This window comes from Cygnus olor, chromosome 2 (assembly GCF_009769625.2).
Source record: "Cygnus olor isolate bCygOlo1 chromosome 2, bCygOlo1.pri.v2, whole genome shotgun sequence".
Lineage (NCBI taxonomy): Eukaryota > Metazoa > Chordata > Aves > Anseriformes > Anatidae > Cygnus > Cygnus olor.
In genome coordinates, this window is record NC_049170.1 from 133,999,624 (window position 1) to 134,024,025 (window position 24,402).

Consider the following 24,402-nt stretch of genomic DNA (forward strand, 5'->3'; position numbering starts at 1 on the left):
GACAGACTTGTACAGGTTCATACCCTTCATTGCTGATCCTGCCCTGACTGTAAACAGTATGACTTTTCACATAGACTGTGACAGGAACACGTTTAAGTCTTTAGAGCATGATGGGCAAGCATTCCTTGAATTTAATTAGTTCTGGAAAACTTAACAGCCACCTCATGGCTGATTAAGGAACAACATCATTCATTTCTCTGCTAAAAGATACTAGTCCTGACAAAAATTCTTGAGGTAGGTTTAAATCAGGCATATCAGACTTCCATTAAGTATATATACTATTTCCTGAAAATAAAATAAGACCACTGAGCTAGCAAAACATGAAATATTGAGAGACTTCCTCTGACAGAAGAGCTCAAGGACAGTCAGTCAGAAAGTGCAGTAATCTGTTCTGTCTGAAACACCATTTCACTGAACAATATAATGGAATTATCAAAACTTTCTCCCTGGCTAAGGATCTCACTGCACTCTGAAGAAAAGCCATGGGAACAGAAGCATGGACAATAAATTAAGACAATGTAGTTTTGAGCAGAGTAAAAGAACAAAATAAAACCTCCAAGTCAGTGTCAGAGACAGGGTCATGAACTAGATGGACCTTCAGTCTGACCCCAAATGGTAGCTTTTGTGTTCTCATGAAATAAATAAATAAATAAAATAAATAAATAAATAAATAAATAAAAGAATTTTGTAGAAAGAAAGTGCAGAAATATGTTTAGTGACCTGTTTTACGCACCTGGTGCTGGAGGGTGCACACCCTAGGAAGTCAGATTCTACAAGCAAGGTGCCCTTTTACGCATTCCCTTCCACACAACACAAAGCTACTGCTTTTTGCAAGAAGGATTCCTTACGAATTTTATATACATCACATTGAGAGTGTATGTCACTTTCCTTCCCACAGAGCAAGAACCTCTGTCCTTTCAGTGGTGCAGTACTAGGAGACCCGAGGATTGACAGGCACAAACTTCCTTAGTGCTGTCTCCCTCTCTTGTAATGGGATGATGTATGCCTTGTAATTTTCCTTCCCAGATTGTCTCACTGACATTGTTACCTGTCAAATAATGATACACTCATTGATGGGCTATTTTGCCAGCACTTTCCTGGGTTATATTCATGTATTTACAAAGTGTCAGTTGTCTTTTGTGAGAGATAAAAGATGGGAAATAAGCAAGATTTCTGTGTAATTTCTTGAACCTCAGTGTAAGCAGTGGCAGACTGCTTTCCAAAGATGCCGAGACAGGTGGGCAATTGCAATGCCAACTAGGAAATGTTGTAAAGAACTTTTAACACAGGTTGGCTGGCTTTGAATTGTAATGTTTCATTTAATTTGTTTCATTACATAACCACTTAAGGAACATTTCCTAGTTTGAACCTGTCTTGCATATTATCATTCACTCTAAATTTTCTTGATAAAAAATTCAGTCAATGTGAGATATTTGTGCTGGTAAAAACAAATAGGTCAAGGAAAAAAAAAACAGTGCTTGAAAATTATTTTATTTGTATAATTCCTGAAACTGAACAACTTTTTTTTTTCTTTCCTTATTGAACTTTTCTAATTTTAACAGACATTTTTCTTCACTGAAAGTGAGTTTTTCCACTCAAAATGTCTGCTTTACAGAGTACAGACTTTAGGTTAATGGAAAATCTCATGAACAAGAGCATATTTCTTTAAAGTCAATAAATTTTTGATTAAATTTTCTATGTTTGATAGAAAAGTAATTGCTTGATGTTTCCCTGTGCTGTTTAAGAGAGATTACACTTCTATCAGATTTTCACCTTCACAGTGGAGGAAAATGTCTTCTACTAACATGTTAGTGATGAAGCCTTCTGCTGTTAATTCACTTTATGAGCAGGCAACATCTTTACCATAAAATTGTCCTTAGTGTATATGAGGCCTACACATCCCTTCCTGAAAGAGATAAACATGTAATTAAAGTCTGATATGATCCACTGTCAGAGATGGAGCATTAAACTAAACAGCTATTAGATTTAAGTCTGGTGTTGCCAAGTCTAGTGTAAATCTCATTATTTAACAGCCTCAACACTATCTTTCTTTTCATTTTATTTTATTCAAAGATCTAAGTATTAATTCTTATTTATCCTCAGTGTTCATATCTTTATTAGTCTCTGGATTCACATTTTTAACATTTGACTATGAGTGGGAACTATTTTTCAAATGATAACTCAGTTTGTTTTACTGTATCATGACTCCAGAAGCTGTAACTGTAGAAATATTATAAATCACATCATCTTAAATTGTATAACCTGACAATAACTGCTATAACAATTGCCATTTACTGGTTCTGATTTACCAAGACCCACTCATGATAAAAGTTATCATGCCACAATCCCAGTAAAGTATTTTACCATTATAATTCTTACAATTCTTCTGTGGATTTCCAGACATGTAGTTTATAACACTAACCAAGATAATGGTCATTTGTGTGATAAAATTCCTTCATGACTTCCCTTATGGATGAGGAAAAACAAACAAACAAACAAAAACAAAACAAACAAAAGCCAAATAAAACAAAACAAATCCCAGGGAAAAGTAGAAAACTTCTGATATAACAAATTTCACCTGAAAATGTGAAAAATCATGGAAATAATGGAGAAAAATGAGCTGGTTTATATTTTTATTACTTTAGGAAAAAATATTTGAGACAAAACATTTCTTATCTGGCTCAAATATATATATATATCATCACAATAATATAGCATATAGCATCACAATAATACAGAGACTGATAGATTTGGTACTGATATTCAAATGTAGTTGCTTAAACACAAATGTTCATTACCTTACTGCATCTAGTGGAGATCTAGATCCTGGTTTGGCTGCTCATTGGGTGTCATTTGAGATTTCTATGGAACTCCTGCCTTGCCTCCATCTTTTGCTGTAACACATAGCTCCTGTGTCATCTCTTGACAACCCCATGAGGATAGATGAAATACAGTAAGACATTTTAAATGACACCAGACTCATATACTTAGTCACTTGAGCACTATTTACCTATAGCATCACAACTGAGAGGATAAAGGCAATAAACTCAAGTCCCAGATGTTTAAAGAACTTTTCTCTTTGTTTTCTTTTGCATCTTCCTTACCAGTAACATGCCTTTTATTTCTCTGTCTCCTCATGCAGTTGAAAAATCCAGTGGCACACAGTGACACAGAATATATACCTGGCAAACAGCTGTTGTCAAACTGTAACCCTGTGGAACATTGCTGTGAATTTCAAAACTGTCATATTGCTTATCACCATATGAAATTGTAGCTTTCCTGTCACCTTGGAATAGTTGAATCTGAGTAAGCAGACCAAGGAGAAAAGGATACGAATAGATGGGGAAAACACTTCTTTAGAGCAATTGGAAATGTTTTTTTTTTTTTTTTTTTTCCTTTACCATATATATATATTTTTCTCAGTTAATTTGCAATGAAGACCTTGCCAATAAGTGATTTCCTAGATTAAGTCTCCCTTATCTTCCTGGGAGCATGTACTCAGCAATACCTTCAATCTCCTGCATATGGCACTTGTCAATGCCCTGCCCACATCAGTTACAGGGATATTTCTCTTTTTATTTTTATTAATTCATCTTCTTTGATTTAATAGAATATTGTGATATTTAGAATTATTAATGTCTAGTTTTGTTCCTCTTTTTCCTCTTGAAGACAAGAGAAAAAGGAGGTACGCTTCTGGTTTCAGCATTTCAGCTGGTATTTCTGTGTGCTGCTGATACATTCTACTTCCTCTCCATGCTACCAAACGACTATAGGAAGGTTTGTAATGGCTAAAATATACATTTTCTATTAAGTTCTCTCCCAGAAACAGAACATTCACATTCATCATACTAGTTACTTAGCAGTGGATTTGATTCTTTTTAACAGGGATTATGTCTTGGTTTAGAGAATAATATTTGGAGTCTTACTGAATAAATGTTCTTGCTTTTATTATATAATCATCCTAAATCTCCATTCTCAAAGCATGCTTATTCTTTCTACAAAGATCAAGACAATAAACAGATGAAATTAGAACTTCTTCCAGTGAGCTCTTGCTTGATTTATGATTAGCACATCACATTTCAGTAATGTCAGTCTGATTTTTTTCCTCTAATTAGAATATAATAGATATATATTTAATATGACGTGTCTTATTTTCTTCAATAATGCTGTAATAATAATTTTCTTATTTTTTCAGTAATGTTGTAAATTAAATAATATAAATATGATATTCTATAATATAATATATTATTATGTAATATAATAATATAAATATAATATTCTAGTGTATGTATTATGGTCTAATATAATATGATATGCCAGTAGTGCTAGTGCCTAATATGAAATGACGTGATGTCTAATACAGAAGAAAAAGAAGTTTTGAAATGTTGGAATTTCCTGTGCACCAGAAAATTTGACTGTCTGGCTCTAGAGAAAGAAGAATGGTGAGGGTATGAATAAAAACATGGAAAATAGAAGCAAGGGTAAGTTTGAAAGAAAAGAAAATTTGGGGTGGCTCATACTCTGTGATTAGTCATATTAACCCCCACCAGAAATTTATAACCCTTGGTAAAACCTTTCTGTGTTTAATTCCCTGCTGCACTAAGCACACATCAAATTCTCCAGAACTAGTCTGGTGCCGTAACATGCAGAAACAAGGAGCAGGCACTGGCCCAGGAGCATGTTGCCTGCACACTGTAAATGATCTGGGAAACCCCCGTGGCTTCCCAGGAAAGCCTCCCCAGAGAGGATGAATACTTCCATGTTCATCCTCATGGGCTACTGAGGGCTCAGATTAGGGACCATATTTTCTACAGACCTAATTAAATGCGATCTAATGGAGAAAAGGGGGATTTTCTAATTTACGTCAGACAGCTGTCTGTTCTGGTGTGTCAGAAAAACAGAGAAAAGGAAAAAAAAATATATTAAGAAATAAGGCTAGCAAATAAATTTAGATGATATGATTGTGAATTCATAGCTCTAGAAATGTGCATGTTCTTTACATTCTAGACTTTCTTGACATCTCCGATACACTACTTTGAGGGAAATACTAGTTTAAAATGGACGGGAGATGCTACTTAAGGAATTAGTCTGGGGAATAAAAAGAGAGAGAGGAGGACAGACATGCTCTTCATGTGTTTGTTCATTTGATTACTTCCCGTAATCCTAAAGCTGTTTCTCTAGAAATAAAATGCCCAAAGTCTAGATCATCAATAATCTGAACTTAAAAATGAAGAATTCACATTTACTGTCTAAACTGTCGGTCCATATTTTGTTTCTATTCACTTATATTAAATTGAGTTTTTTTGCCAAATCTACAATATGTAACCGAAGGAGTTTTATGTCCAGTTCAAGAAAGGAGAATTAAAATTGATCCCTTGGTTTTAGGTTTTATTAAAAAGTCTTCCAAAGTCTTTGATTTTTGTCTGCTCAGTATAGCCCCATAATTCTAGAACAGTAAGTGAGGACCTTTGCTATGGTAGATCAGGAATATTTTAAATAATACTACGCTTTCCCCCCAGGAAAAAAAAAATAATAATAGTAAAAAAGAAGAACAAAAAAAAAAAAAAAAGACATGCTGCCATTTGGGAATTTGCTAATTACAAAGATATTTTATTGTTGGGCTGAATTTTTGAATCTCCAAGGTCTGTCAGAATGAATCTAACAGGCTGTGTCTCAAAATAAAAGAATAAGAAAATTGTCCCTTACAACTGGTAAGTTTGTATTTATACGTCCTCTTTGGGTAAATGAATAAATGAATCCTCAAATATTCAACTTCAAGAAAATTGAGGCTAATTAACTCACTGCTATTTAACTCACAGCTTTTTAATTAAGTGATCGATCAACAGAGTCTAAAGGAAAAGAAAGAAGGGCATGACTTTTAGTTGTTAAGGATTTTTCTTGAAAAAAAAAATGTTTGCAGCTCATGTCAACAAGATCTGCAAGCACAAACTCAGATCTGGTGTCAGCGGCTGATGTTCGGTTGAAGGCAGTGTGATAAAGTAAAGGCTGAATACCACTCAATAGTACATCCTTTAATATTTTTTTTGTTGTTTGTGTTTGTTTGTTTTTGTTTTTGTTTTTGAAACTTAATTAAGAACCATCTGACTAGGGTTTTAATTATGGTTGTCATATTTCAAATTATGAAGTAAGAGCATTCATATATATATTGCTCTTTAAATTGTGGTCCTTAGATTCTAAAAAAAAAATAAAAAATAAAATACTACAATCCATGGAATTATAGATTGTGAATAGAATCAGAATAGAAAGATTTTAACAGTATTTTTATATTAGTATTATAACCCATTAAGCCACTAATTTGTAAAGCAGTGCTTGTTCATGGATGATTAGGCTTTGCAGATTTTTGTTATAGCATCAGGATCGATGTGATTAATAATAATAATAATGATAATAATAACAACAATAATGTAAGAAATAATATAATGACTGCTCTGTAATTTTAGGAGGTATACATTTATCATGCAGCAAAACTTGCATAGGTAGTGACCCATTAAATAATTCTAATTTACTAGTGTTCATTGTAACTAGTTTGGCTCAAAGAGGCAGGAAATCTCTGACTCAGAGAACAGGAACTTATATATATGGCTGACATTATTTAATACCCTATTTTCTGTGCAGGGCTTCAATTACTGGAAGATATGGGCAGTATTACAAATTATGATGCCTATAGAGTATAATTCAGAGAAAGATAATTCCTTGCTTTTGCATTTCATCCAATTGATCCTCTACATTTTTTTTTTTCCAAGCAGGTGAAGATTTATAACACATTCAGGCTTCGGGATCATTATTCCCTGTCTCTGCATAACATATGATTAGTCAAGTCTTTGCAGACATATCATTAAGATGAATTCCTGCTATAATTAATTCTAATTTTTCTGATTTGGTTACACTTACAGATTCAAGATGCATGCTAATTTTCTTTGGCTTTCTGGATATTCCATTGTAATCTAAATTTGATTTCAAAGAAGTATTTGAATTTTGTTACTGGCACTCTCCAGTTAAAAATGCTTTGAAAAGAGGGAATTAGTATCTGAGCACATTAAATAAGAAATTCTTTAGATTAGAGGAAGTGTATTTTATATGTTCAATGAAAGTATATATTCCAAGTTATGTATAACATTGTTTATTTTGGCTCATATTTCCCTGGATTATTTCAACCATTAATTTTATACAGGCAGGAAATGATTCTGCCTCTTGGAGTTATATGTATTTTTAAGCAATATCTAATTTACCATTCAGAGTGATAACTGTTTTTATTGCCTGCATATACAGACTTTCAAAATCTATATTGGCTGAATTTTAGTATATCAAAAGATTTCCATTTCAGTATAAAAAATGGACTTTTTAATCCATATCACTGAAATTCTCTTACCTGGTTTTCCTCATCCAAATAGCTTTCAAAAGAAAAAAAAATTATTCCCTACTTTAAAATACAACTTTTTGAAAGAAATTCATATTAAATTTCTACAGGTTTTACCTGTAGTAGTAGTAAGTGAAATTTTGGTATAATCCAATGCTGTAATTATTTACAGCATTTTTATTGAGAGTTTCTAGAGATTATTAATTCTAATAGCAGATAACTTTATATTGTTTAAACTTTCTACAGAGATCTGCTATTTTATTTTCTTCTAATATATCTCTTTAGTATCAATATTACCCAGAAATTCAGTTGACAAGAGAAGACAAGATCTACCTGGACTTCTGTAAGGCCTTTGACATGGTCCCACATGATATCCTGGTCTCCAAATTGGAGAGATATGGATTTGATTAGTGGATCATTCAGTGGATAAGGAGTTGGCTTGAAGGTTGCGCCCAGAAAGTGGTGGTCAATAGTTTTATGTCCAAGTAGAGGCCGGTGATGAGTGGTGTTCCTCAGAGGTCTTTCCTGGGACTGTTACTGTTGAATATCTTTATCAATTACATAGACAGTGGGATCAAGCGTACCTGCAGCAGGTTAAGAGATGACACCAAGCTGAGTGGTTCAGTTGATACAATAGATGGAAGGGATGCCATCCAAAGGGACCTGGAAAAGCTTGAGAATTGTGCCCATGTGAACATATGAGACTCAACAAGTCAAAGTGCAAGGTGCTGCACCTGGGTTGGGGCAATCCCAGACACGAGTACAGAGTGGGAGAAGAACTCATTGAGAGCAGCCATGCATAGAAGGACTTGGGGGTTCTGGTGGACAAAAAGCTCAACATGAGCAAGCAGTGTGTGTGCATGCAGCCCAGAAGGTGAACTGCATGCTGGGCTGCATCAACAGAGAAGTGGCCAGCAGGTCGAGGAAGGTGATTATCCCCCTCTACTCAGCACTGGTGAGGATCTACCTGGAGTGCTGCATCCAGATCTGGGGTCCCCAGCACAAGAAGGATGTGGATCTGTTATAATGGGTTCAGAGGAGGGCCACGAAGATAATCAAGGGGTTGGAGCACCTCTCCTATGAAGAAAGGTTGAGAGAGCTGGGGCTGTTTGGCCTAAAGAAAAGACTCCAGGGTGACCTTATTGCGGCTTCTCTGTACTTAAAAGGTGGCTTATAAAAAAGATAGAGAGTGACTATTTGCTCAATCAGATAATGACAGGACAAGGGGGGATGGTTTCAGACTAAAAGACTGGAGATTTAGATTAGAGGTTAGAAGGAAATTCTTCACTCGTAGGGTGGTGAGGTTGCCCAGAGGGGCTGTGGGTGCCCCATCCCTGGAGGTGTTCAAGATCAGGTTATATGAGTCCTTGAGCAACCTGATCTAGTGGGTGGCACCCCTGCCCATGGCAGGGGAGTTGAAACTAGATAATCTTTGAGGTCCCTTCCAAGCCAGGCCACTCTATGATTCTATGATTCTGTAGAAATAAAATACATTCAACGTAATTAGTTCTATTCCTTCATACGTCTTTATGTTTTTGTGCATAGTACTTTAATATATATATATATGTCTAGTTAATATCATTATAATTTTGTGATTTATAAATCATGTGAATATTTCCTAGGCAAAACGTTACTTTTGTGAATATCCTTTATTAAGATCTAAGAGGTTTAACAGACAAATCAGACAGAGGCTCTATTAAATTGATGTATTTTCTATTATGTTCAAAGGTGTATTATAAAGGAAAAAGATTTTTAAAAGAAGCTTGTAAAAAGAAAAGTACCGTACCCTTAATGTGTAAACAGTACATTTTCAAAAACATTTTTAAGAATCTTCGTCAATGTGCTATGTTGTTTTCCTCGGGGGAAAAAAAAAAAAAAAAGAGAAAAAAAGAAAAAAAAAAAGGAGCTGTTAATCAAAGGGGAGAATTATGTGCAGATATTATTTTGCTGATATGGTCCATGGATACCTCAAGTGAAGGAGAGACAGAAACATTCAGTACCTGCAGGTATGTTCAGAATAACTAATTTCTCCTTAAGCTTCCTGTCTGCTATATGAAGAAACTCAGGTTATTCTAGACATCAGAGAACATTTCAAAAAGCCTAAGAGCAGTACATAAAGAGTTATCCAATAGAAAATTATAGATGGAAGTATTTGAAATTTGAATTTTGGTTGTCAGAGTATGTCAAAAAAAGAAAGTGATTGACATGTTTAAAATAAGGGCTGGTAAATTTTTACTTTCTTTCCAGTGCTAGTCCATCAGAACTATGTTTCATTGCACGTAGTTCTAAGACTCATTTCCTCTTACCCAAATTTATTGGTATTAACTGGTTTTAGTTATTAAAATAATTGTGTATGAGAAGGTTTTCACAGAACAGAAGACTATATTGCAATAAAAAATCTATGGTTTGGAATACGGATTATGGATATGGATTATTATTATACATGGATTATATAATATGCACTTCACTAGCAGTAATATTTCTCTCAACCATATTAAAAATAGTCTGAACACACAAGATTTTAAACCCTTTGATGCAAGCATCATTTATCCGGTTTCTTTTGGAAACGAAGCTATCTGCTCATGCTATATTTGAGGGCACATCATGTTTGCACGCGTCTTTCTGTCTACCCATACTTTTAGATTTTGGGGGGATTTATAGACTGATAAATAGACTGAGAAAAAGCTACCCTCCTTTTTCTGTGTTTTCTAAGCTAAGTTGTACAAATGTTTGCAAGTGAATTGTAGAAAGATCTTTCTACAAGAGAACATTTTTTTTTCCAGTGCTATAGTAATTTGAATCTATCATTGTTTTTATCTAATCTCTGTATACCTGTATACTTAAACACTTCTGTTGTGTGCTTTCCACCCCTCCACCCCCCCCACCCCCACCCCCCATAATATTTCTTTTGGTCCAACGGTCCAAGTAATATCTCTGGAATCCATGGGAAGAGTTCAAATAATTTCAAATTCGGTTGCTTTCATAACATGTGAATGATATTTCTTTGTACCATTTGGAAGGTCCAAGGTCCAGTCATGTATTTCTTACCTATTTACCTCTTTTATTGTGACATAAAGAGGAAAAAAAAAAAAAAAAAAAAAAAAACAGACTCAAAGAGAGAGAGAAAATGAGAGAAAATAATCATCTGTAAAACCAAATTTAGTTTCTATAGCAGGGCTTGTACCTTGCATTTCACAAAATTAAAATAGAAGAGGCATGATATCCTTCGTCATTGCTCCGGGTGATAGCAAATCTGTATTCTGATACCTAGCAATTGGTAATTAGTAGTAATCATTTTCATTACAGCAAGATGCGCATATAAGGTGTTTGCAGATTAAATGCATCAGCAAACACTGCCAGGAGAAAGGAGTAAAAATGCAATGACTATGCCTGTGAAAATGAGTTTGGGGGGTAAATAAGAAGGAAAGTGAGAAAGAGGATAATTTAGCAGAAGATGAATACATAAAATAGGATACTCAGAGATAATAATGTGAGTGTCCACCAGAAGATGGAAAAAGGAAAGGAAGAAGATAAAATATAATAACAATACAAAATAATAAGCAGAGAAGAATCATGAAAACTAGAGTATGAAATGAATTTAGATATGAAGAAAGGAAAAGGTGAAAGAATTTATCTTAATTTCTTCATATAGGTGATCGTCAATCAGGGCACTCTGTGGCCAGCACCTTAAGTCACAACATCCTATGCTCATGCTTCCATGGATAATGTAAGCCCAGTACCCTTTGTCCTTGTCCTTAGCATCTGGACCCAGCACTCTCAACCTTCAAGTCCTTTCATCTGCATTTGTTTGCCATTGCAGCCTGCTTCCTCGTCTACCCTGCAGTATTCCCATGAACCAAAAGACCCCCTGAGGATTTCTGCAGTCTGTGTGATCTGTGGGAGACAGAAATGTTGGTCTGTCCCAAAGCAGTCATTGTCTCCATTGCAAGCATAAGACAATTCTTGCTATTTTTAGTTTCAAATCGTGCAAATGATAACCAGATATTGCCAGTATGAAGGTACATGTGGTTGGAATGAAGACGTGTGGAAAATATATCTGGGTGATTTGTCTCACGTTCACCTTCAGAAACAACTTTGATTCTTCTAGACCATGTTCCTGGTTCATTTTCTTCTTCCTTAAATGGTACTTTCTTTTTAGCAGTTGCTACAGAGAACAGGAATACCAAAGAAAGATCGTTTCCCTGTTTCCATTGGAGTATGTTTTCCTGTTTAGAAACATCATCAGTTGTGTTGAGAACAGGATGTTTTTCTTTCCTTATCAGCTTCCTACAACAGATTGCTTATAGAGTAACATACCCTTCTCAGAACTTGGGTGCCCATGTCACATACGCAGATGTGCTTTTAGGGATTAGGTCTCAAGTGTCACAGAAATTTCTAACTCATAACGTAGTTGTTAATGCTGAAGCAGAACATGAAGAAATACTGTCTGGACCCACCTGGATGCTATACAGTGCAATGTGCACTAAGTGATCCTGCTTGGCAGGGGGTTGTACTAAATGAGCTTCAGAGGTCCCTTCTAAATTTGGCCATTCTGTGATCCTGTGATTGCTAAATATAATAAACTTAGATTATTTAATTTGTATGAAAACAATTGAATAAAAAGGGTTATCAATAATAATGAATACCGAATTAACATATGTTAACATAAAATTCAGTAAGACAGTGATCAAATAGTCTCCACATATCACAAAACAGCTGACCTTAGCCATCCTAACAAATAAAATTTATGGTTTTCAGTAACTCACAGAAGTAGCCTACAATGCTTTAGACAACATATATCTTTTATACCAATAATGGAGGTTAGTGTTGTAAACAAATGACCTTCTATCATTGTCATGATGAATACAGAGCAGTGAAATAACACAGACATGCTCTTAATCAACTGCTTGATGCTTTTGACACATTTCAGTTTGTGCTCAGTGAGTCTGACAACTGGGAGATAGTCAAATGTTTCACAAAGTAATGTATATTGCTGCATTTTCATACAGCAGATTTTTGTGTTGGTGCTTGTGAGGCTGTGGGAGAAATTTCATCACGGATTTTAAGAGCCCTTTGATGCTACCTGCAAGAAGTAAGAAGGAAGAAAAGATGGATGATTTACAGAGAGAAATAGCAAAGAAGGATCTATTTCATTGGTTCTAAGAAGTCTATATCATTTATAGCATTTATTCAGGAGCAAAAAACACTGCATTTTTCTGCAAGCCCCATTTTTCTAGCATCCAAGTCTTTTGTATGTGAAATAAATATATAATAAATATATTAGTAGCATTCAGTGAAGTCCATCGAAATAAGTGTAAAACAAACATTTTCAAGTGTTTCTTTTTATTTGTTTTTTGTTGTTGTTGTTGTTTGTTTGTTTTGAGGCTGGTTCATGATTATAAATTATCTTTTAATATAATCTGTCTCAAAGAGGCATGGCTTGAGTGTCAGTGAGTTGGTGGCCATTTTCATTATGATGGAAGTCCCTTTGAAGACAGCAAGCCTTTTGACACATCCAAATACTCCATTATACAAGTAGATAGCCAGAATCTCTTGACTGAGAGTTCTTTGTCTCCATCATCTTGGTGTTCCAAAATACACTAGGCAGACTTTACCAGGCAGGAAGATCAATAAAAAGAACAAAAGGGGGCCATTAGATATTATGACCTAAAGATTATCTGTATGTATTCCTAACACGTATTTTTTTTAATGTACTTTTAAAAATGCCCAATTATATGGATGCTCAAATTTACTCATGTATTTCCTTAGCTCTAATTAACTATTCTTCCTGTTCCCCAAGATCAAAGGCCACAAATGAAACAATTCCTTTAATATCCACTATGAGCTTTGAGAATAGATTATCTCCGTCCTAAAACATCAATGTGAAGACTTAGTGTTTCTTCCTTTGTTATCTCTAGTCCTAAGAAACTCCTAAGTATTTTTATTTAATAAAATACTCAAATGTTTCACTTGTAGGGAGAAAAGAAGGATACTACATGTTTAGAAGACAATAGTCCTTTTTAAATATTCATGTAAGGTATTTACCTTCTGTCAGAGCATAATGTTATATTGCCATCTACCTGTACACATATTTCAAATCTTCTTGCAGGTTGCTGACAAGGTACTTGATTCCTATTCTTTTTTCTTTTTCCTTTTTTTTTCTTTTTTTTTTCTTTTTTCCTGACATTGTTCATTTCTGGGTAAATGGAGAACATTTGCACTTGCAAATACTGAACTGCACATTTTTTTTGTTTTCTACTTTTGGTTGGTTTTAAGATATTTTCTTCACTTTGTGAAAATTTTTATGAATTCTGAACTGGATCTCCGGTGATATTCAACTTTGCAAAAATGGAAGAATAAGAAATTTTGATCTGAAAAATTTCCTTGACATAAAAACGTTAAAGAGTTTTGTGCTGAAACCACCCATCTCCTGAGAAGATTATCAGTGATTCAACTTTTCTCACTAGTTAGAAGGAAAAAAATATATTTTAGCTTTTAGCTGGTTGTGTTGACTGCCAGAATAGTTTTCAGCTAAAAAGAAGGAGAAAAAAAATCAGTTGTGAATATTATATAGATATGGTGAAACAAATTTGATACAGATCAGTTCATAAATCTCCATAAAAATTAAGACCAAGATACATTAATATATACTAAATATTGTTGGTTTTGAAAAAAAATATGACTAGGTAAGGTACAAAACTATTTTTGATGTTTGGCTTTGGAGCTTATCCTAGGTCGATGCTTACTCTATTTTTTAATGATCTTTAAACTCTATTTCTCATGCATGTTCCCACTTTCTTGGGCCAAATTCCTCAGGCCCAGGCTCTTTTTCAACTTCCTAGGTGATAAGTTGTTCCTCAGTTTCTTGTTGTGTTGTTCTCAATGGTCTCTTCATGGCATCTCCGGTGCTCAGGTGTCCAGCTGCATGTCAAGGACGTCCATGGCTCCCAGGTGCAGTTCCCAGGTCGAAGGCCAAGCTCCCAGCCTGGACCCCAGCCTGGCAGACATTGCTCCTCTCAGGGTGGAGCAGCCATCTCACGTCAGTATTTTCTCACAACAGTCACATTAATTCCCTAAGTGCTGCCATCAGGGACAGGCACCCCAAGAGCTTTGCGACGTCACCCTATGGCCTCAAAAAAGGCATCTCGCCACAAGTGCCCTGAGCATCCAGCCTGCATAGAGTCCAACCGGTAGCACTCAAGAGGTTGAGGTCCTGCTGCTGGAACATGAGAGTTAGAGGGGTTGATAGTGGAAGGCACAACTTTGAGGTTATTCCGGTGAATGACAGGAACAATGGCTCCCAATCCTGCCTGCTCTGTGATTCTGTCATTCTGTAATCAGTGCACTGGAGCACTTCACTTTATCTGAGGAAAAGTTGAGAAAGCTTGGCCTGTTCAGACTGAAGAAGAGAAGGCTGCAGGAGATTTCATCATATGCTTGAAGGGAGGGAGCAATTAAATGGAGCCAGGCTCTTTTCATCGGTGCCCAGTTCCAGGACAAGAAGCTATGGGCACAAGCTGAAACACAGTAGGCTCTGTATGAACATCAAGAAGCAGTTCTTCGCTGCGCAGGTGACTGAGTAATGGCACATGTTGCTCAGAGAGGCTGTAGAGTCTCCATCCTTGGAGACATTCAGAAGCTGCCTGGACATGGTCCTGGGCATCCTGCCCTGTGTGTCCCTGCTTGAGCAGAGGGGTTGGACCACATGGCCTCCAGAGGTCCCGTCCAATGTCAACCTGTCTGTGATCCTGTGATCCTGTTTATAAATATAAATATGTATATACAAAACAAAAATAAAGTAGAATATGTACAAAGTAATACAGGTACTACAATTTACCCAATTTTAGACAGACATTCATGCTATTACTAATGCTATTATTTTTCATATATCTACTAATATTTAAGGTACTAACATAATTTTTAAAAAGCTTAAGATGAGTACTGTATAATCTACATATGATAAATCACTACAGAACTATTAATTATTACAATGTTAAAAGAGTCTTGCATAGATATGGTAGGTGATGTATAAGCAATAATATAATCCACATACCCAGATACAGTGTATATGTGAAATCCCGTTGTCCATTAATGATGTGAATTCCTCTGTAAAATACTAAATGTTTTCTACTGTTTGAACTTCTTTTCCTTTTTTTTTTTTTTCAAACTTCTTTCTTGTACGCTATTTATTTCTTCTATTGAACTGCCTAAACTAAAAGTGGTGTTGCTTGCTAGGAGTTGCCTTAAAAATAACTAAATAAAAATAAATAAACATTCATTAAACATATTGAGAAATATACCGTAATCTTTCCAGTAAATTTCAATATTTTTCTTATTATTTTCAACATTTTCTATACTATTATAAAGAAAAACAAAAAAAATAGTTCTGGGTTCTGCTCTGTCTGGGAAAAAAAAATTAAAATCTTTAACTGAAAAAAAAAGTTCTATGAGAGCTTCAATTTACAGAAAGCAATTTGACTTTGAAAATATTTTATAATATTAAACATTTCAACAACAGCCAGTGCTGAAGCCTATTACAAAGCTGTCTGAGCTCCATTTGTTACAGAGGAACAACCCAAAGAGTACTGTTCTCCAGAACTGTAAGCTTAATATTTTCTGTGCATTCTAATGACATAAAAAGAAAATAGGGCCATAGGCACTAGCTCTCTACATTTTTGATGAGATTCTGCTATTACACACTTGCTTCATCAGTTATGTCTTGGCTCCAAGCCACTTTCATCCTCCACTTGATGTTCTGATCTCTAAATTGCCAGAGGACCTGAAATACAGGATTCAGCAAGCTGCATTCTGTTATTGTCCCAACAGCTAATGTCTGGCATGGCAACATGTCACTTGATTGGTAGATTGTCACCTAATAAATTAATTTAATAGCTCATAGAATTTAATTGCTTAAGTCTCTCCTGTCTGTAGCATCAGATAACCTGATGAGCAACTTACATTTTTGCTGACACAGTCAGCATTTCTGATGACTTGTACATCAGTAATACCACTTTTTGGCCAAAACAGGAGGAAGTCTTTGAGGGTTCACACCTCTTCTCTATTTCTGGCTCAGCTACCTGTAGACCTTACTCAGGCTCCATTTCTTGCACATATATTCCTTACTGAGAGAAACTGCTACTAATTAATTATCAATACCAGGGAGAGAAACTGTTTGTGATCTGGAATTTCAGTAGCCCTCCTGCTGTTCCAACACACTGGAAAAATGTTGTGAGCTCAAAGGGCACTTCTTTTTACAAAACTTTTAATCAATTCTCCTATAACATCACATTTTGATACTATAGATTCTGTGTAAACAAAACACCTTATTTCTCATTTTGAAATGAAAAAATTATCTTCTATCTTTAAGAATGGACTTCATAATGGACTTCATAGCTTAGGAACCGCATGATTTGCTCCTTCTTTCCCACTCTATCATCCAGTCTCACACAAACATTGACACCTTTTTGTCACATCTTTTGGTCACTCCACCAATAACCTTAGAAGGAAGTTGCAGATACTGTATTTAATCTTTCTCCATTGATGTTTGGAGTAGATGGAAATGCAGGTATGGCAATAACTGGCATTGTAACAGCTTCAGACAGTCCTTGAGAAACAGAAAAGGAGTCAGGTCTGGACTTAGTAAATTGGAAGGACAAGAAGTTTATCGTGGACAGGCATAAACAAAATACTTCAGATATTGCAAGAAAACTGTGGAATATATACATATATATATATATTTATAAAGAAAATATCTTTGAATTATTTGTTGAGTTCTACATATCACATATACATATGTGATATCTACATATCACAGCTGGAACTACTTTGTGATGAAGCAATACAGTAATAACCCAGCTTTCTAGAAAAGGTAGGAGAGAAACATTCCAGCGGTGTTCAGACAATTTTGGTGTGTGGCAATTGCCAGAATCATTTATGGATTCTATTCTTACAATATTCCATAATAAATGGAAGGAAGTATGTGCATTTATAATTAAAAAGAAAATGTAAAATGTTACAAGAATTTATATGAACTTATATTATGGTCACATCAAGTCTTAAGAGGAAAACATAATATGCATTACAACAAGTAATAAAAAGAAGCTTTCAAACTTTTCTTACTTTCTTTTTTTCTTCTTTTTTACTAACAACTCTCAAGAGCTATTTACCAGCTTTTAAATTATTTTTTATTATTATTATCATTTCTATCTTTCCACTGGCAGTGTTCACATCTCAAGTGTCTGATATGTTTCTAACTTTTAGTCTGGAAACAAAAGAATGAAAACACGTCTGTATTTGTGTATTACTTCATTTGATCCATCATAGCAGAAGTGCAGTTTGAAGCAATCATAAAAATTAGACTGCAGAAGCCTCACAATGAAGTACTGATTACTGTTTGAGAGTACAGCAACAACATGTCAGTCTTGCTCAGAGTTTCATCTTCTCTAATTTATCCATCTCAAATCAGTTGAAGCAAACCCTACTTTATCTCAAAGACAAAAAAATGTGTGATCTCCCAGGACTTACATTTTGCAATAGTGTAGGATAGGCAGAAGGATTATATAGATTTAAGCAGTGAAAAAAAGGTGCCATCCATTCCTTTGATTGTTGCAGGACTGGAAAGTTCATTATATTTACCAAAGTAGATACTTGAGGTGACTATGAAACTGCCCTTCTGAAGTTCAGAAGGAGTTACCTGAAGCACTCTCTGAAAAATGATGCCGAAATCATGGTTCATATGTAGGATGCATCTGACTTCAGGTACAATTTATTTCCTCTGTTATAGAAGGACCATCTTGAAGGACATTTTGTTTACAGTGCTCCTTTGGAACCAGAAAGCAGAAGCACCATGACCAATATCAGAAGAAATAACAGAGATTTTTTTCCCTTCTTTGCAGAACAGGTAGAACTTGTCTACTAGAATAATGCAGGCAATTCTCACCTCTAGCAAGGCCCCTGAATATCTGCAATTTTTCCTGTAGTCTTCATATGAAGCACACTATATGGAAAAGTAGATGTAGTTTTGATCCAAGAGGAATTTTGAAACTCGCTAAAAGGAGGTAAATATCCTTTCTCATCTTAATTTTTATTTTAAAAAGAACAAGAAAATCTCAATCAAAACACTGGTTTGAATATACCATTTTAAACAAAATAGGTTGTGTCCAAATAAGAACCCGTAACACTCTTAGTTTGAGTTCTGCTTTTTTTTTTTTCTATCTGCAGTCTATCCCACAATCATCTGTTCTTTACAGCTGTTGCTCAGATAGTTCACACAACCACAGTTTCCCACATGATTTACCAGAATGTCCGATATAATTAAATGTACCTTTTATTTTTATTATTAGAAGTAAAACAAATTAAAACAATAGTGTGACAATCATTACAATGTTGTTTCCAGGAAGATGATGTTTATTAGAGCCCTTTTGCAATTTCTTAACAGTCAATGCATGCTGTAGCACCACTGTTGAGCTCTCTGCATGTTCTTTGTAAAATTCTGCAGCCATGTTATAATACCTAATAACATAAAAAAAAATGGCCTGTTATTTTTCATATGGTCTAGACATGAAGGTTTCCAAACTTCAGTCAATCAGCCCCAACATATGTCAAAGCATGGAAGGCATCTGAAACTAAGGTAAAGTTTACCTCAGAGCTTTTGACAAGAGAATCAGGTGAACAGAGCTCTTCAGTATATGCTGTGGTTTCCAGATATTGCACCAACACTCATCCTACATCCAGACAGACATAACTGTTTTAACGGAACTTGTGCTTGTAAATCTATGCTATCTAATGAAGAGTTCATTCAGCAGGTGAATGAAACAGGTAAGTGAACCTAGTTCAGTATTTAGAAACAAAGAAAACAGTGCAATATGGCTGCTTTAACACTGACCTGGGAGTTAGGGTGGACTTCCTTACTCCAGTGTTCAGATGCATGCATTGGCTCTGTCTGAAATCTGCTGGTATAAGATCTTGCTGGGTACATTTCCATTTGTTTACAATACTCCTTCACTGCTATGATTTGGTTTCCGAGAGATTTTTTGATACCATAAGCAGAAGGGAGCTGTGGCGTGCTCTGACCAGTCTGGGTGGCCATGGGTTCATGACTGGAAGAGCCACTGTGAACATCTTTGCAGTCTAAACGTAAACCTAATTAACAGCCCTGAGAGACTGGAAAAACATCTTATAATTTGGTGCCAAGCTAACATTTTGGTTTATTAAAACTCTCTGCTATTAATCGATAGGTAGCCATTTTCATATGGATGATAGTATTAATCCACTGTGTATGGATGACAACTACTTATGACCTGAGCCCTCAGCTGCAGGAAAGGAACCCAATTGAGTATTTTTTGCTCTCACAGATTATATCTCAAGTCTTTCCTTGATCTCAGGCCCCTCAGCGCACTAGCAAGCTCCATAACCTCTTTCCTCCTTTCTTGTGGTTTAATTGCTCTGATGTGGTGCAGCTGTGTAGCCCTGGATAAAGAGCTGTGGAAAAATCTCTTTGAGAAGGAGCTGTGAGAAGACTCCTTATGGGTTTACCCTTGGCCCAGATCAAAAGTCACATCTTAAGCTCTCTTTCCCTTGTAGAGATGCCCACTCATGATGTTTTTTGTTTTGTTTTGTTTTTTGACACCTGAGGACAAAAATAGATCTAGGTATATAACTTTATTTTCTATATTAGAATATGTACCTCCCTCACTGGCCCAATGACTAGTTTTCTTAGGGAAAGGATTGTAGCTTCAGTCACTGGATTGTTTCTATAAAACGGGTTTTAAAATTTTAACCAGATCTTTTCATACTGGATTTATAAATTGAGTCAATCTATGTATGTCATGCTGTATCCACATTGCCTTGTGACTATAATCTCTACAGAAAATAGGCTTCCAAAGCATTCTGCCAATCTGAAATATTGATCCATCATCAAGTGACAGCTTTAGAGTTCTAAGTCACATGAAAAATCATGTTCAGCATTTTTTCCCTAATCAAACATTGATAAAGGAATTTCAAATGAAGACAGAAATCTTGTCTTTTTCATTTGTTTGTTTTAATTATTATTATTGTTATCATTTACTTCCTGAAGAGGAGCCAATCTGTATTTTATTTAGCATTTTTTTACAAAAATAAGATGATTTTACTGTATATAAAAGTGAAAATAGCATTACAATGAGTACATCTGGATGATTTAAAGGATCTGTTATGGAAAGCAAAGTGACTAGCTTCTTTTTTTCTGCATTTAAAACTGCACACATTATTTAGTTCTAAAATATTTCCAGATATCAAAGAGTTCTTTCACTTCTCAGCTGTCTGTCTGAGCCTTCTTTCACTAAGCTGGTTGTTATCTAGGACATATAATAAAGCCTCAGAGATAAGGAAAAAAAAAAAGACATAAAGGCCATTCTAATGATATGGGAATACACCTTTTATTTGATGTCTTTCTCAACCAAATATAGTGATCTTCCTTAACTGTAATCTTTCTAAGTTACAAAGGAGTAACAGCAAGGAAATAAGACATACAAAAGAACATGTGGAGTTAAAAATCCAGCTGTTGCACAGCTTCAGACATTGACATGGATGGATTATGATATTTAACTGAGAGAAGCTGCAACAGTAGGTTGAAAAAAATCCCATTTACAATTGAACCTTGTCATGTCTCAGGAACACAGAAGAATTTGAATTCCTTTTACTGTAAAGGATGCTTAAGAGCATGTCTGTTGGAGGCCTGAAGATTACGTTTAGGGTGGATGGAAAAGATCATGGGTTGAGATAAAGACAGGGAGATCATCAATGATTACTGTCAAGGGCAAAACAGATGCAACATGGGGATTTTATTTTATTTTTTTTTTAATTTACTAAAAAATAAATAGATATGGATGGTCAGAAATAAAACAGAAGTCAAAACAACACCTCCTTCCCACCTCTCCTTTTTATCCCAGGCTCAGCTTTACTCCTTCTCTCCCCACTCTGTCTCTTCCATCCTCAGTGGCACAGGGGAATGGAGAAATGGGAGGTTGTGGTCAGACCATAACAGTTCCTCTCTGTTTCTCCTTCCTCACACTTTTCCCTTGCTTCAGTATAGGGTCCCTCCCACAGGCTTCAGTCCCTTAGGATAAAACTGCACCACAGTGTCGTCCTTTCAGGGACAGTAGGGGAATCTGTGCTCTGGTGCCTGGAGCACCTCATCCCCTCCTTCTCCTTGTTGTTCACAGGATTGCTTCTCACACATTTTTTCCCTTACTCATAACAAGTTTTTGCCTTTCATAAACATGTTTTCCCAGAGGTGCCACCACCTTGGCTGTCAGGCTCAGCTGTGCCCCAGCCATTAGAGCCATCTGGAACCAGCTGTGCCATGGGGCAGCTCCATCCTCTCCTCACAATGCCCCTGCTGCCAGAACGTGGGCACTGACACACAGTAAGGAGGCCTTCCACTGAGCTCACCGCAATTTTTTTTTGTGCTGTTGCTGTATTGAGAGCAGGCCCAAGCTCATTCCTCTCATTCCTCCCCCTTTTTCACTACTTTTTTTTTCTTCTTTTGCTGTTCTCTGATTTTATTTTATTTTTTTTTTTTTTTGAGTTCTCTGTGGTAACGTGCTGAAGATGAGGCACAGGCACATTTTGGGTAGGAAGTGGGACTTCGGCTATTCCTGTTAGCATCAGCTGGCTGATATCCTTATACCACCTGACCTGGTGGCTTCTGCAGCCCTCATTTGTGTTGACAGCTGAGCCAGTACCAAGAAATACTTTGAATGCAAGGGAATCTTTTGTCCCTGGCACTGAATACAAATTAACCAGCATTTAAGCTACCATTTCTCTGTTGTAGTGGATAGGTTACAGGCTGCTCAAAAAGTTTTCTGCCAAAGCCTGAAGTATTGCCTCAGCTGTTCCGCCTCTCTGTACTTTGGTTCCTATTTTTATCTAAGAGGGAAATTAATGAAACTACCTGGACTGTTCCTGAATATCATTCAGTTTAACACACCAGTCATGGGAAATATGCAGAAACAGTTCTTAAGCCTCTCTTAAACACCCTATTCCTTTTTATGGAAGTACACTATGACTACATGCAAGGAATTCTACTAATATCAAGAGGAATCCTATAGTATTTTACTAGTATATATTTACCTAGTAAAACAACCTTATTTTGACTTCCTTGGAATCAAAGCAGAGATCAAGGAAAGTGAAACTCCATAATACCACAGAAATATGTATACAGTGCCTTTACTGAGTCTAATGACACAGCAGGGAAACTCTCAAGATCCCAAATGTTTTAATAAACTACTTCTTAGAAAGACACAGCAACTGAAAAGATTGTTCTGAGTTGTTTCACTGGGGCTGAACTCTTTCAAAACCACAAGACAAAACCTGTCATCTTCTCTCATTTTCTAAAACTGGCAAAAATGTAACATTTCAGCTATGAGGTTGTTTTTCCCCCCACATCATTCCACTTTACAGAACTGACAACCAAGATGTTTATAGTGCTATTAATATCAGACCTGCATATGCAGAGTGACTTGGGGGTTGTTTTGATTAAAATTCTGAGGAGACAAACGTGCTGAGAGCAGAAAATTAAATTGGAAATAAGACACTACATTAAATATTGAGGATAGCTAACCCTTTAGAACAATATGTCAGAGCAAGCAATGTGTTCTTCAACACTAGGAGTCTTTGGTTTAAGAATGGATTTCTTCTAAAAGGAAAATTAAAGATCAGTCATGAATTATTTGGCTTGATAATGTTCATTTACAAACAAGGAAAGAACAGTTCTTTTCACTTCAGAAATTGCTGGGGGGAAATGTATGGTCTGTGTTATATCAGTGGTTGGTAAAAATAAGAGTGTTTCCTTCTCACCTTAAGGAGATAAACCAACTCCTCGCAGAATCATAGAATCTCAGAATCACAGGGTGGCTGAGGCTGGCAGGGACCTCTGGAGGACATCTGGTCATATCCCTGCCCAAGCAGGGACACCCAGACCAGGGTGCCCAGGACCATGTCCAGACAGCTTCTGAATGTCTCCAGGGATGGAGACTTCTCAATCTCTCTCGGCAACCTGTGCCAGTGCTCCATCACCAACACAATGAAGTGATTTCTGATGTTTAGAAGGAACCTCGTGTGTTCCAGTTTGTGCCCATTGCCCCCCCCTTCTGAATGAAAAGTCCCACGTACCTGCAATTGAAACAGCTATCGATGATTAACCATAAATAACAACCAATTTTTTGACAATCTTAACAAGGACAGCAGGAAGGATAAATATAACTTTATCATATCATTAATTGTTATTTCTATTATTATTGCTACATATACTTCCAATCTCTATGTTGTGCTTAACACTCCAAAAACAAATAAACACTTGTCCTTGGGAGTTAACGATCCAAAAATAACCCACTCATGGAAATGTTTCTGCCAGGTGAGGGCAGAGAAACATTGGTACATGTGGCAGAAAACTTCTCTCTGCCAGTTCTGAACCGGATCAATGAATAACAAAAAGACTTCACTCTGCCAGAATGATGGCCTGGCACATTTTATGAGAATTAAAATCACACATGGATGCTGCTAATATTTAGAAAGCAGGAGATCAATGTGTTAAAAAAAAAAAAAAAAAAAAAAACACTTTAATGTCCTTTTGTGAATGGTGTTTTGGAAGACTTCCAATGGAAAAAAAAAAAAAAAAAGTGATGATTTGAAGACTGCTGTTGGGAATGTTGGTTTGTGTCAGGAACAAACTAGAAAATAGTAATTTTCCCACTGTTCAACTTGCTCTTTGCTACTGTGTTAAAGGATGCAGGATTTCCCCTTAGAGATTTTACTGCCTTTTCACATCCTCTATTTCCTTCTGCTTATTTTTTTTCACTCTATTTTTTTTTCTGTGAATTTTCTGTGAAACTCGTCTGTAGAAGACTTTTCAGAACAGGTGAAACTGTAAGTATAAGAGAAATCAAGTAATATAAACAAAATGTGAATGTTTCCATAAGAAAACTTGAAATGTCACAAAAGACTAATGGTTCTGTTTAACTTGGCTCTGCGTCTGCATTTTTATC